The sequence below is a fragment of the Columba livia genome, chromosome 2 (assembly GCF_036013475.1).
Source record: "Columba livia isolate bColLiv1 breed racing homer chromosome 2, bColLiv1.pat.W.v2, whole genome shotgun sequence".
In the NCBI taxonomy this organism is placed as follows: Eukaryota; Metazoa; Chordata; class Aves; order Columbiformes; family Columbidae; genus Columba; species Columba livia.
Window position 1 is genome coordinate 156,644,376 of NC_088603.1, and position 13,764 is coordinate 156,658,139.

The following is a 13,764-nucleotide window of genomic DNA, read 5'->3' on the forward strand; positions in this document are numbered from 1 at the left end:
TTTGAGGGCTTTTCTGATACTTTCTGGAACTGAACTATGAACCACACCCTTCCTCCTCACAGACATAAGACAATAAAATCTTTTCCTCACTCATAAATGAGGCTGGATTTGAGTTGTGAATGACTGACAACGGCAATTAAGTCTCCCAATCCATTCTGTTTTTTCTCCACTCCCCTGTTCATTTTTCTCTAGAGAAACTCTAAAAGATACCCCACATGATTCATTAGAGTTTAAACACACACAATAAATGGCCAAAAAAAAATCTCAATCTTTCTAGCTATTTTTTTTTCATTAACATATTGGTTAATAATTGGTTTTCTTTTACTGTACATCGTATCGATTATGCATTAGATCTTCATAGCATTAATGGGAATGAGAACATCAGCTTTTATTATTGAGACATTTAGTATAAAAGGATGTCTGGAACACATTAGGTGGCTACATCAAACTACTATAAAGCTGAAAGTATAAAAAAGCACTGTTGTTTAAGTCAGGTATGGGTAGTTTTTTTTGTTTTGTTTTTGTTTGCTTGTTTGGGTTTTTTTGTGGTGTTTTTTTTTTGTTTGTTTGTTGGGTTTTATTTTAATTTTTATTAAAGTCTGTACTGGTGCCTTTATCTCAATGACAAATTTTGTGTAGAAGACTGTCTACCTCATGGTAACTTTTTCACGTAGCCATATGTATAACCAAGGCTTAAGCTTTTGCCCTGCTTTCCTACCATGATAAATTTATAGTAACTTATTGCTCTTCAAATGAGGGTTGAGCTTCCTTCCACTCACCACAGCCTCAACATTTGTGTTGTTCATTATTATGAAGCAATTTTGAACTTCCGTCCAGCTGATCTCCCGGTCATGTGGCTGCATATGCCACTGCTTTGAGAACCATTCCTCTACTCTCTGCTTACAGAATCTCTCTGATGCATCCTGTGTTTACCTAACTGTCAGTGCTGTGATTGTGCAAATCCAGAACCCACTGATCAGTAATGATTGAGCCTAGATGTTCGCTCCAAATCCCACAGATTAAAATTGCCAAGGTACAGCAGATAGAGAGCTTAGAACCTACATTGCTAGACACCTGATGCACTTTTACACAATATGCAAGTCAGCCTTAAGCTTCACAATAAAGTAATACTTTTATTTTCATTGCCTTTTTTTTTTTAAGCTTTATTTAGCAATTGTTTTCTTAAAATCTGAAAGAACTTTGCAGCACTACCATTACTCACTTGCCATTTTCTTTTGAGGCCTGACAACCTTTGCTGTTTTTCTTAAATTACCTCACTGCAGAAACAGAGGTCTGAAGTGAAAAATTCAGTTTTCAAGTAGCATATTTAATCCTTATTGTTAGAGAAGAATCTTTCAAATGTAATCCCTAAAAAGTCAAATTTGAGATAGAAAAAGAACCCATTATAATTTAGCTTTATTAATTTTTAGCACTTCAAATTGACAGATCTGAAATGAGAGCATTTTATTGCAGCTGCTTCTAAAAAAAATTCCCACAGACAAACATAGGTATCTCTGCTTTCACCGATTTCTATTCCTTTTCAATATGCCTGTGTTCATCTTTCACTGATTGATCTCTGTTACTAATGAACTCTCAAGATTCAGTGAACTCCCAGGAACAACTCTCAGGTTGTTCTTAAAATGGTTTAAGGAGTTCAGTCCCAAATTCAGGATGCACAGCACACCACGAAAAGCATTTTTACAGGATCCATCTCTTTACAAAACTTTCTGCAGTTAGTGTATTAGCAGGCTGATTTGAACACAGAGACAAGAAAGAGATTTAGGAAAAACAAACAAACAAAACAATAAAGTGAAGGAGTCAAAAAGCTTTAAAATTTGGTTTTCTTCATCTGTCACAAAACACTGCAAACACTTGGACCAGGAGAAAAAGAAGTCTACCTATGCATTTCCATGTCTTATAACCAAACATGGTGCACACCACTGAAATATTTCTACATCCCAGATGGAAAAAAAAAAAAAACAGTTGAGTGATTCCCAGTTTTTTTAAGAGCAAACCTTCAGAATACTCCACTATTGCCATCAGTCTGAGGCCTCAACTCCACCCACCATCTCTGCTTCAGCAGGTCCATCTCTTGACCTGTTTCTAAGTCCTCTCCCCAGAACGTCAACTGTCCTCACAGTTTGCTGTCTTCTTACCTCCAAAACAAGTAGGAGACACTGGAAATCAATAGAGAACAGGGGAGAGGAACAGAAAGCACTGAGCTACAAGTACCAGTAATTCACCTAATTAACTAGAGTATGAGTAACTTCAGATCAATTTGTGCTGATGAACTGTGGAGTGGATAACTGGCCAAGCAGAGGTGAGAGGCTGTGTGAGGCCACACGGCACAGATGCCGTTTCCAGCTCATTCCCAGTCCCACCTCCTTCTTGGAGAACAGAAGGCAATAGTAGTGGTAGAACAGAAAGAGAAAACAGGAATGAACAAGTAGAACTATTGACCCACCCCAGCCTATGTTTTACCTGCAAGATTTCTTGCCTTAATGATTGGGTACACTGGATTAGCCACACACACTAGTAAAGAAAGAGGAAAATTAAGTCCAGGGTAGAAGCACAAATCACCATGACTTCAAATGCTTCCAAAAGCACAAATGCTTTTAACACCTGTTGAAATGAATCATAATCTTTTTATCTGAGTAACAGCTAAGAGCGCTGCTGTAAGTGCTTATTAAGATACTTTGACCGTACTGAAAATATTTACAGCTTCTGCATTAGTGTGTATATATTAATTGCCCTTGTAATTTTACTGTCCTATAAAAGTGTTAAGGAGTGACAGAGACAAGGGTGGCAGGTTGTTTCAAAATTCTAATTAATTCTAATTAAACTAAATTCAGTAAACTCAGTCTTCAGTAAACATCAGGAAGCTTCCCCATTTAAATCAAGTCTCGTTCAGGAAGGTTATGCTGGACAAACAGGAACTGCAACATCATTAATCGCTGCTTACATGTCAGATCTTAGCATTTTTTCTGCCTCTACCAACTGGTCCAAGTCCAATTGCCTCTAACAGACCCCAACATTTAGCCATTACTTCTTCCCACCATTGCTCTAACTACTTCTGTCTTCCAGCATCACTTTCATCTACTACACTACTGCCTGCCAGCTCTGCGATAATTTTCTGAAAACGTGCACTGTACAGTTTCTTCTGGAGAGGAAAATGGGAGTATTTTCCCAGGAAAATATTTTATGCACTTGACGTTGCTGTTAATTCCTTCTGAGCAATATGAACCTGTTGTCTTTCATACCAAGGTGTTGAGGATCAAAACAAGCTCTACTGTCCCAGTGAGAGAACATGAGATATGTCTGAAATCTTCCTCAATTTTTCTGCCCTGATGTTCTATCGTGATGTTTGTAATCTATTCTCAGATAGCACTGTGACTAATAGTACCACATATGGTACTAATTCCAGATTGGTGCTAATAAAAACAAGAGTGGTAAGAATATCTAGAGTTTTCCCACTAGCTGTGATTGTGCTGGAGTGCAAATGAAGCCTGGAGACTGTGCAGATTTTATTTTCTTCTTGCAGATGATTCACATCATCATCTTTTCCCTTTAGGATTGCTCCCCTCTAGTGACAGCAAAGACAAATGTAGCTGATTTCCTTTATGGCTGCCACTTAGTGACACATAAGTGCTAGTTGCTTTTCCCAGGGAAGGATATGAAAAAACCCACAAAACAAAAAACAAAACCCCAAACAAACAAAAAAAACAAACCACAACACAACCAAAACACCACACAAGCACCAAACACCACTATCCAAACAGCATACTCATGTTCTAGGGAACAGTTTCTGTGAAAAACATTTTCAGAGTCTTTGGTTGGAATAAGATTAGCTTCATGGTCTCAGTGAGACCAAAGTTTAATCTTAATCAGAGATATTTTTGATTTATCGTAGCACTTCAAATACACTACAGAATGATAGACCCATCATGACTATTTGCAGGATTTCTTTATGACAATGTTAATTTCCAAAATAATTCTAGAGCCTGTTGGCTGACGAGATTCACATTTTGAGACACAGACTATTTAGATATATACAATGTAGATATACCAAAGCAACAAACAGCCTAAACCTTCCTAGGGAAAATTCCAGGGCACAGCTCAGGGGCTGGACTACCTATGATTCCATAATATTGTTCCAAAGAAAGAGCTATGTCAAAAAAACCTCCTTTACCTCCCCTGGCTACAGAGGGAGGTTAAGTGAATAGATCAGATCTTGACAACAACATGGTAAGCATTCAGAACAAACAAACAAAATCAAGCAGAGTTAATCTCACTTTCTGGCTCTCTATCTACACACCCTCAATTTACTTGTTTTACATGAGACATCATCTTACGTCAGCCAAGGATCTGTCTTTGGGGAATATCTCTTAAAGTTCATGAGTTACTCTGCGCTTGCAGAGTGCACTAGTAAGTGACTGTAATAGACACTCTTACTTTTTTTCCCAATGTAGACACCTGGTTTCCCAGCTTACATAGACTTTTTATTTGTAATGTTTTTTCTTCTGTAGCACTTAGTGTCTCAGAATGGCAGAATACTTTGCAAACATTTAGTTAAGCCTCATGATGATCCACTGAGATTGGCAGGCAAGTGTTTCATAATGGCATCAGATATTTAAAATGACATACGTACAGAGACACACAAAAACTGATCATTAGGTTAGGGGCAGAACTGTGACCACAATAAGAAAATTTCCATCCTGACTACATGAGAACTCTCTGACTTTGTATGGCCTTGGGTGTACAGTGCTATGTCAGGCAGCAGTAAAGCTGGCGGACAGAAAGGAAGGTGAAACAGAGTGTTTCATGGCAATCTTCCCAGGATTTCAAGTGACAGAAGTCAGAGTGTCTAGCCGTTGGCTTCATTCACAGATGGACAGAAGGGTATAAGATTATTCTCCACCTCTGAAGATGTTATGGACAACAGCAGTGCCTGACTGCAATGTGTTCCGTTCTGGCATCCAAAATTGCATCCCAAAACAGAGGAGCAAGGTCAAACCCTTGCCCACACGAGCTGGCTGTGTAGCTGCAAGCTGGCATATTATAATACATGCAATTCTCAGACTGCCCCGGGCTCTGGTAATCTACAGTCACAACACCTGTCTTACTAAATTACAGAGATATGTGCATCCTTGGGCAAGAGAAAGGAAGCAATAAAAGCAAAGAAGTTGACACTGAGATCATATGATTCTGTATAGAGAGGTCTCAGCCTACTGGCTAAGGAAATCAAAACTCATGTGGTGATTCAACTACAAGTCCCATTCATCATAATCTTTTGTCTGCTCACAGTGGGTTTCTAAATATCTTTACCTTTGTTTGTCATATTCCAATGACACAAAGACAGAGCGGGCAGTTTCATAGATGGCAGAGAGTCTTCTGTTCGCTGGTCAAGTCCTAGCTCTGAATCTCAGCCCAGGCCAGACCAGACTTCAATCATATGAGCCAAGTCACTTCACCATTGCATGCTATGGCTCCCAAACTTTAAAAATGTGGCAACGGAACTTCCCTGCCTAGTAGACATGCTCTAAAGTGGGACATGCATCAAATTAATAACATTTTGCGCAGGTATTGATGAGGTAAGTGTTTTCTGAAGCCGTATCAAGATAAATAAAAACCCAAGTGTGAGGCAATTCTTTAATTTCCATGGTCTTACTTCCTCCACCTCAGTTTTCCTATCTAACAAGGCATGCGGCAGTATCTGAAAGAAAGGTCAGATGTTCAGGGGTCCTTGGGCATCATCCACACTGCTGTGCTGGTACAGACTACTTAAGCATCTTACTAATTTCTTCTATTTATCCCTTTTTCTCCATAAGCCTTGATTGAGTAACAGCACAGGGAACAACAAGTCCAAAGGACAGAGAGGAAAGGAACACCAACCAGATAAATATAACTGGTACATACACATCTATCTGAGGTAAGGAACACAGGCAATTAAATAAATCATTCAATCCATCCCTTCCAAGCTCTCTGTATGCAAATGCAATTGGGACATTGTAGTCAATCATTACATACAATAGATTTGAAGGTCTCTTGAAGAAAGAAATTACTGCAGGATTTTATACATCTTAAGGGGTTTTAATCTCTGCTTGTAGAAGAAGGTTGTTAAGGGATATGAAATATCTCTACCTATTCCATAAGGACTCTGCATTACTAGGATGCACTGCAAGTAATTTTGCTAATGTGCTGCATTTTGAGACACCAATAAGAGCCGGGTAAAGAGCCACAAGAAGTAGTTCTGTCACTTCTTAAAAGCTCCAGTCTTCTTCATCAAGTCCATATTTTACAAATGTGTACATTGTCATTTCTAAATAAGATTTATGGTGGCTTGCTAAATGCAGAAGATTGCTTAAAACAATTGTCAAGCACTTAGCCCAGTCTAGCTTTCCTGAGACCTAGAGGCTTTTTAGTGGGACTAAGGACCTACAACACATTTAAAATTCAACACATTTAAAATTCAAAGCATTTAAAATTGGGATATGTTTTTCAACAGTATCATGTCAAAAGGCTTTAAATAACCTGCCTAGGATCTTGCACTGAGACCATAAACAGGCCTCTTCTGTTACTGCATATCTGATTCTAATTCTTTCAATGGCTATGGGAAAATCATGACCTTAATAGACATGTCACTGATCAACAAAGCAGTAACTGAAACACTTTCTGCTGGAAAAGCATCAAAAATTAAAGGCATAAAATGTCCACTTTTAGAAAGGTTTTGCATCCTGCTGGGAGAACATACAGCACCTCTCTGTTGGGTTACCCTTGAGAAGCAATGCAGGGACCCATACCCTGTAGGGAGTCTCAGTACTGCAGACTACAGCACACTCACAGGTGAGGACGGACATCAGATAATTCTCTTCCTACCTCATTTCATTTCTTGAAACTAAACACTGATATAAAGATGAATTGGATGGGGCTGTTCAGCAGAACACATCATTCTCTGGAAACTATTTACAGGAAATGTAGATTGACAGGTATCCACTGACTTAAGCTGGAACTAGAAGAGAAGCCAAGATGCTCTACAAAAGCAATCAGTTTGACAATTTAGACATGACTCTCCTTTCCATGGATGTGAGCTTCTCTAGGAATTTGGCGCTGTGTCAAACCTTTGGGAAACTATGTGTGAGAATACCAGTAGCAGGTCCCAGAAGACTTAAGAGCAATTTGTAAGTTCTTGTGAGATTCTCAGTTTGCTTTTCCGGATCTAAAAGACTCAAGAATGGGAGGGTCTTCCTAGATGCATAAGTTAAGGAAGATGTTTTCCTCAGCGTTTCTGATGCATTCAGTTGAAACTCAGAAGGAGCTACATGGAGACTGACAAAATGTGTCATATCTCTAGCAGGCAAATTTGCCCTTATGTCCAACAGAAGCTCTGCCTAGTGAAGTTACTGGGTGTTACTCCAACCACAGCAGTCACTAGCTACTAACCAACCCTCCCCTGTGCGTCTGGGACACCATGCATAGCCACTGTGTTTTGAACATGGACAGCAGATACTGCAAAGCTGTTATGCCTCATCACTCCCAAGTTTGGGCATTCTATATGGAGGTAACAGGGACCAGTTTGTCCTGCAACAGTTCTGAACCCCACCACATAATTCACCCTGGGGCAAGCAGTGGCCTTGCTGCCATCCTGCCTTGCTGCTCTGCTACTGGGGCACCCACCATCTGTACATTGGGTGGGAGATGGTGCATCTGGGGTGCTGGGCCATCAAAAGGTAGATTGGATCATTTGGACATATGTTTGAAAAAGAAGTTTAGAAAGCAAAAAAAGGAAGAGAAAACCCTTTGGGCACTGGAGAACCTTTATCTACCATCAGTCACAATTTTTCTGTTTTTTCACCACCTCCCAATCTTTTAACATGGAAGAAAACATCATTCAGAAAGGTAAACCACATATTTTTCCATATTTTTCACCAAGCAGCTAAACCCTGAAGCGTAACCCCCTTGCTCCCTGAAACAGGAGGGTGTCATATCCCAGAGTCCTGAGATCAATTTATATGGAAAGATATTATCAGAATGTACACTGACAATTTGCAGTCACACAAAGACATTTTTATTTGCCTCTAGTTGAGGACAAGCAGGGAAAAAAAAAAAAAAGAGTCATAGGGACAAACAGTCCTTTCAGGACATGAGCCTGAAATAGGTTTCACATAATCTTTATATCCTGCAAAGGTGAAATAAATCTGAAGGACAGTAGAGAGGACACAGCAACCCAGCCTGCCATAGGTTCATTTTCTTTATACATTGTCTGAAATACCCTTGTGAGTACTTTGTGTCATATGTCAGCTCCATCTACACACACCTCCTGGGGATGGGCCCAAACAGAGATTTGCATCCCTGTAAATTCTTCATAAATGCCTGATGCTGGCAGCGTCAGGTAACGTTTTTGGTGTCACCCAGATGGGACACTGAGAGGCAGAGCAGAGAGGGAGCAGCAGGAGCATCATGAAGGTCTGAGGGCACACAAAGCTGGGGCAGGAAAAGCAGAGGATGAGGTGAAGGAGGATTTATGAATTCCCTAAGAAGAAGGTTGGGGTTGATGTTAGAGCAAAAGTTGAGAGATAAGTCAGAGCAAAAAATCATGTTTGGAAGCTACTTGCAATAGTTGTGTTCATTTTCTCTTAAACCCTTTTAGGTTTACAGACAGCAGGAGTAAGATCCATTTTGCTGCATAAATGTGGGGCCAAATCCCATCTGAAGGACACATAGGCACCTGTATCCATTTACAACCATTGGCCCTGGAGGTCTAAAGCTTTCCTAATGTTAGACACTGTGCTAAGCAATTTCATCTCTGTATTGCAAGTCTTTGACAGCAGAGAAAACCTAATGCACACAAACCATTTTTACAACTAAATGCATTCAAACCCAGCATTTCTCATGTCAGCTGGGACTCCAGATTTGAATCTGGATTCATGACAGAGAAGAATAATGGTGTTATTGAGTTTTTATCTTAGACATCTCATATACAAGGACTAGAAGGTTTTTCTCCAGGCACTCAGTGCCACATGACAGAGCAAACAGTAAATGAGGTTTCTGGTGACGGCGGCACAGATTTCTTCCCTTCATGAAACTGAAGCCTTTCTGCACATATTTCTCAGCCTGGTCATAATTCCCTCTTCACACTATCTCTTTTTCACTGTGCCCTGTGGATTCACATGAAGACAGCTTCATAAAAGAACATGCAACCACCCCTACGCTCCGCAACAGCATAAAAAAGATTTAGTGTAAACAAGAATGAGGACTGAAGAGATAATTCCAGTGGGAAGTCAGGTCCTGTGACTAAATTAATACGACAGCCACTCTGAAATTTGTCTTTTCTAGCAAAATGATGAGGCACCCTGAAAGTCTCCATGACAACACAGTCCAGCCTTGTGTTACAAGGTGCTTATGCAAGAAAACATCAAAAAGTACAGTGCCTAGGGAAGTCTTTCAAACAACAACAAAGAAACGCACCGTATTTCAGCTGCTGCTCTTGCTTTATTCAGTTTATTTTCCATGGGTTTTTCTCTTTTATTTTCCGAAACTTCAGATATTCAGTAAAAAAGGAATTTTTACATAGTGTTCCCTGATTATATTTCTACCTGTTATTTTCAATTAAGATGAGATGCACAGATATATCAAATAACATGGACATCTGACAGATTTCTCTTTAGTCAGAGTACTAAAACCTTGTGGCATAATAGAGTTTTGTGTTTCCAGAAGAGTTGTGTTCGTTGTTAATCACTGTAGCAGTGAAAAGCAGTGCCAGACATCAAAACTGCTTTTCTCCACAGTGTATGCTACATAAAATATAAGCTATCAAATTCAGATAAAATATGCTATAATACAAGATTCTTCTATGGCAAAGGATGATATGCTTTTATATCAGACAGGTTCTGACCCATGTGGGATTCAGCTAAATAATATCTCAGATGCCATCTGAGGTGCCCCAGGCTTCCCTGCTAGCTTCCAGCTGCTACTGCAGAAGACACCAGGTCTCCTAGAGGTCTTGTGTCACATTGTGTGAATAACTCAGACACCTGAGCATTTAACACCCAAGCTAGGAACCTGAGAGGAACTGGTATCTGGTACTATCAGAGTCAATAAATAATCTTCAGACACCATTATTTCATCCCGTGAGTCTTATCTAGTGCGTATCCAGAGTAAAAAATACCATTTGAAAAAGTAATCAAATGCATAGTTTGGACCACATCTGTAGAAAGAGCCTGGATTTTTCTAATTTGGGGGTCCATTCCACTGATTTCAGTGCTGCAGTGAAGTTGCAGAAAGTCTGAAACAAGTGTAAAAATTGTGGCCTCAAAGGCATCCCCTTGCCTACCAGCTGGCCAAGATTCCCAGCAAAGCTTTCCATTAGAATCACAGTAACACAGATAGAGCAGAATACTAAAAGACATCTTATTAAGTTAACACGGTTGGAGAATTAACCTGCAAACAAATAAGCCAGACAGGGATTATATAAGCTTTAAGACAATCTTTTATCAGAGCTGAGGAGTCCTTAATTAAGCTAATTATCAAAAATAGTACTTAATGAATCTGTAAGTAAATACCAGCAGGAGGGCAAGCAGATCTAAAAAATACCTACCAGGGAAAATCTGATCTCCAGAGGAGAGGTAAAAAGAGCAAAGCAATATCAGAACTGCTAGAACACCCCAGTCCACCTCAGTAATGGGCATCTGAGAGGGGAAATGCGCAAACACCCAGGAAAACACGCAGAACCTGCTGCCTTCCTGCACTACCACACACCTTCCTCTCTGGTAATTTCAGTGGAGTGTAACGTCACTAAACATTCAAAACACTCATCAGTTTAAAAGTCCTTTGAAGTCTCTCCTTTCACACATTATATTACACTGTGTTTATACCACTGCTAACACTCTGGCAAGTTCTACCTGGCATTGCCTTTGATTAGAAGGGTGTGTGCAATATCATGCCAAGTCCAGAAAACCACAGAGTTCCACACTTAAGGATCTATGGAAAAAGTTACCTCAGTTCACTACACAAAGAAGGTCACCCAGAATGAGTGAACCACTAAATTCCAGTCAAGCCGGATAAATGACATGCAAAAGCTTCATGGAGGCCAAGACTTCAGGTGAGTCAAGCAGGATGCAAAGTTTAATCATTCTGCTCCAGGGGAAGGTAGGCAGCTGTTTTCCCTGGGACCAGCGCTGCTCAATGTACTCTTGTGGAACACCCTTCCACAATGAAAACACAGTCTTTTAATGGTCTGTTGTGGATGCCACTCATCCCTCTGCCCACATCCTGTTGCTTTGTGAGCTCTGCTGAGACAACCAGCCTGTACAACAATCAAAGTGGGTGTCCACAAGTGCTATTCCCTCTGAAAATGATCCTGCCTTTCTTCCAGGGCAATATGCCACACGGTTCTCCCAGCATCCCTCCAGGAAATACAAATAAGATACAAAAAACCCCAACTGCCAAAACAAACAACCTGCTCTTCCACAGACACCCATGTATGTTTAGTCTTCCCTTGGGTCTTCAGTAGTTCTCAGCATGTTGACAACTAGTACTCTGCTTGGAGGATTTCCCCTCCTTCAGCCCTCCTTGGTGGTTTTCAAAAAGCTGGTGAACAACTAATTTAATTCAATTTTAACTGGTCTGCAATGCTGTTCCACAAAACTTTCTGCAGCAGGACTGTGCATTGTAGTTGCACCGTTCAGGAACCACTTGCGAGCACAGTGTCCCCTATCACTTAGACCTTTCCAAACAGACTCTATAAACTCTTTCTCCTCCAATGATGACCATCCTTTCCCAAAGAATTTGAGCTCAACAGTAATTATTTCCAGCTTGCTCTCTTTAAAAAAAAAAAAAATAAATTAAAAAAATCACATTTCTAGATTTTCTCATCCCTACAAGTCAAACTCAGCTGAGCAGCTGAACCTATTAGATGATCCAAAACAGTCAATCTCAAATGGAGAAGACTGTATCACGTCTCTAAGTCACTATCACCACAACAATATACCACTACAGCATTCCTCCTTTCCTAGCTACTCCCTGAAGACAGCTTCTGCTGCTCTCAGCTGTCTAGCTGACATATAGATAGTTTACCCCAAGAAGGTAAAAAAAAAAAAGTCAGAAATCCTAATTTCATTTCTATTATTAGCCTAACACAACTGTGTACAATTCCATAACTTACAGGAGAACTTTACACAAGCCACTGAGCTGGAAAGTCAAACTGGGGATCAGCAAATAAACAAACAGATTACGCTTTTTATTTTGTTTGAATAATTTGTTTCAACAAGGTTTTTATTACATTACGCTTCATTACAGATACTAATTTACCAAGATCCTCAAGGAAAGCTCGTAGACTAGCATCCAAATTTCCACATGCAGCACAGAAGAAATAACTTTTGGAAGCTCCATACAACATAATTTCCCTCATTTTTATCAGTAAATATCTTAAACTGTTACCTTTGCCTCAACTGAATAACTAAAACAATATGATAGCAAGAACAGAATGCCATCAGCAAGGGGAATGCAACACTATTAATGAAGTTACAGATTAAACAGTATTTCACCTTCTTTACTGCTGTTTTTTGACAGCTGATCTTGACACCTCATTCAAACATAAGACTTCAATGCATTTCGATTAAAGGAAGAAAATAACCAAAAATTTCACACAATAATGAACTAACATCAAGACTGACAGGCAATTAGGAGATTTGAAACGTCTCCTTGCACAGAAAACAATACTGATCTGCAACATCTATTTCCAACCCTAACTTTACCCCTTTATCCTATTCCAATGACAAATAACTCATTCTTTCTTTCTAAATCTGTTTTTCTCTCTCTTTATCCTTAGTTGAAATAACTTACCAGTTTCAGTGAGCTTGCTCTTCTGTGTGATGCCTTTTAAAAATAAAGATACATGCTCTAGAAGGCAGAGTGTTTTCAGAAGAAGCTCCACCACAGCCTAGATTATGTTAAGTGGTGGGAAGGACTAAGATCCCAAACATGTGCACACTTATTTATCTACACCCACAGCATCACTGACAACATCAGCTGAGCTTGTCTTGCTGCAAGTCGTGGCTCATGTCAAAGCATATAGTTTATATGTATGATATTGAAGCTTGGTTTTGTTTTGCTTCTTCTGGAAGCAAGTGCATTGGTATAAGGAGGAGCAACCCCTTTAGAGACATATGCATTTAACACAGTGGTGTTTGCAACAAGAGAACGATGGAGACAACAGCTGAATAAAATTTTACTTGAGTGACACAGGTAACTACATTCTGCAATAATGAGATTCTGATATAACATATAGCTGACCATTGTCAGCCTGAGTTAGACCTGGAAAAATGACATTCAAGAGATTTTTTTTCCCCACTTCCTTTGTCTGAAACAGAACTATTTCATTTTAAGTTTGTATTTCAGGACTGATGTTTGAGAAACAGAGTCCAACAACTGAAGCTGGAATTATGAGTGATTCATTCCTCTGGAAATAAAAGAAGCCAAACAACAAGTTTTTTGCATGTTTCACAATGTTGTCTGCATTTTAACATGCCCCGTGCAGCTGTACTGGCAAATAAAACAAGCATAAGGTTTGCTTGTTGCACCTGAATATAGTCCAGAGAGCTGCTGTGAGTCTTTCTTAAAAGCAAAGGAATGTGCTATTTTTTGCCAGATTAAGTACTTTCCAACTCAAAAGTCTCCTGTTTATGGATAAAAATAACTCTGTGGTGACAGGGCTGCATTCAGCCCTGAAACAAGACAGCACCTGGCAAAACCTGCTGGTGTTAATGA

The 13,764-nt window shown here is 39.7% G+C and overlaps 1 protein-coding gene across 10 annotated transcripts in view; it reads right to left on the reverse strand.

The window, feature by feature from the left end:
* The window catches only part of FAM135B (family with sequence similarity 135 member B), a 274,657-nt gene extending 261,415 nt beyond the window's left edge, over nucleotides 1–13,242 (reverse strand). For 4 of the 10 annotated variants that reach the window (XM_065054471.1, XM_065054466.1, XM_065054469.1 and 1 more), the window contains exon 1: nucleotides 12,841–13,241. The gene's annotated coding sequence lies outside the window, so the exon portion shown is untranslated. Of the gene's footprint in view, nucleotides 1–10,594; nucleotides 10,702–12,840 lie in introns of those variants that run through there. The other 6 variants (XM_065054475.1, XM_065054472.1, XM_065054474.1 and 3 more) reach the window with 4 other exon arrangements.
* Between the last annotated feature and the right edge of the window lie 522 nt (nucleotides 13,243–13,764).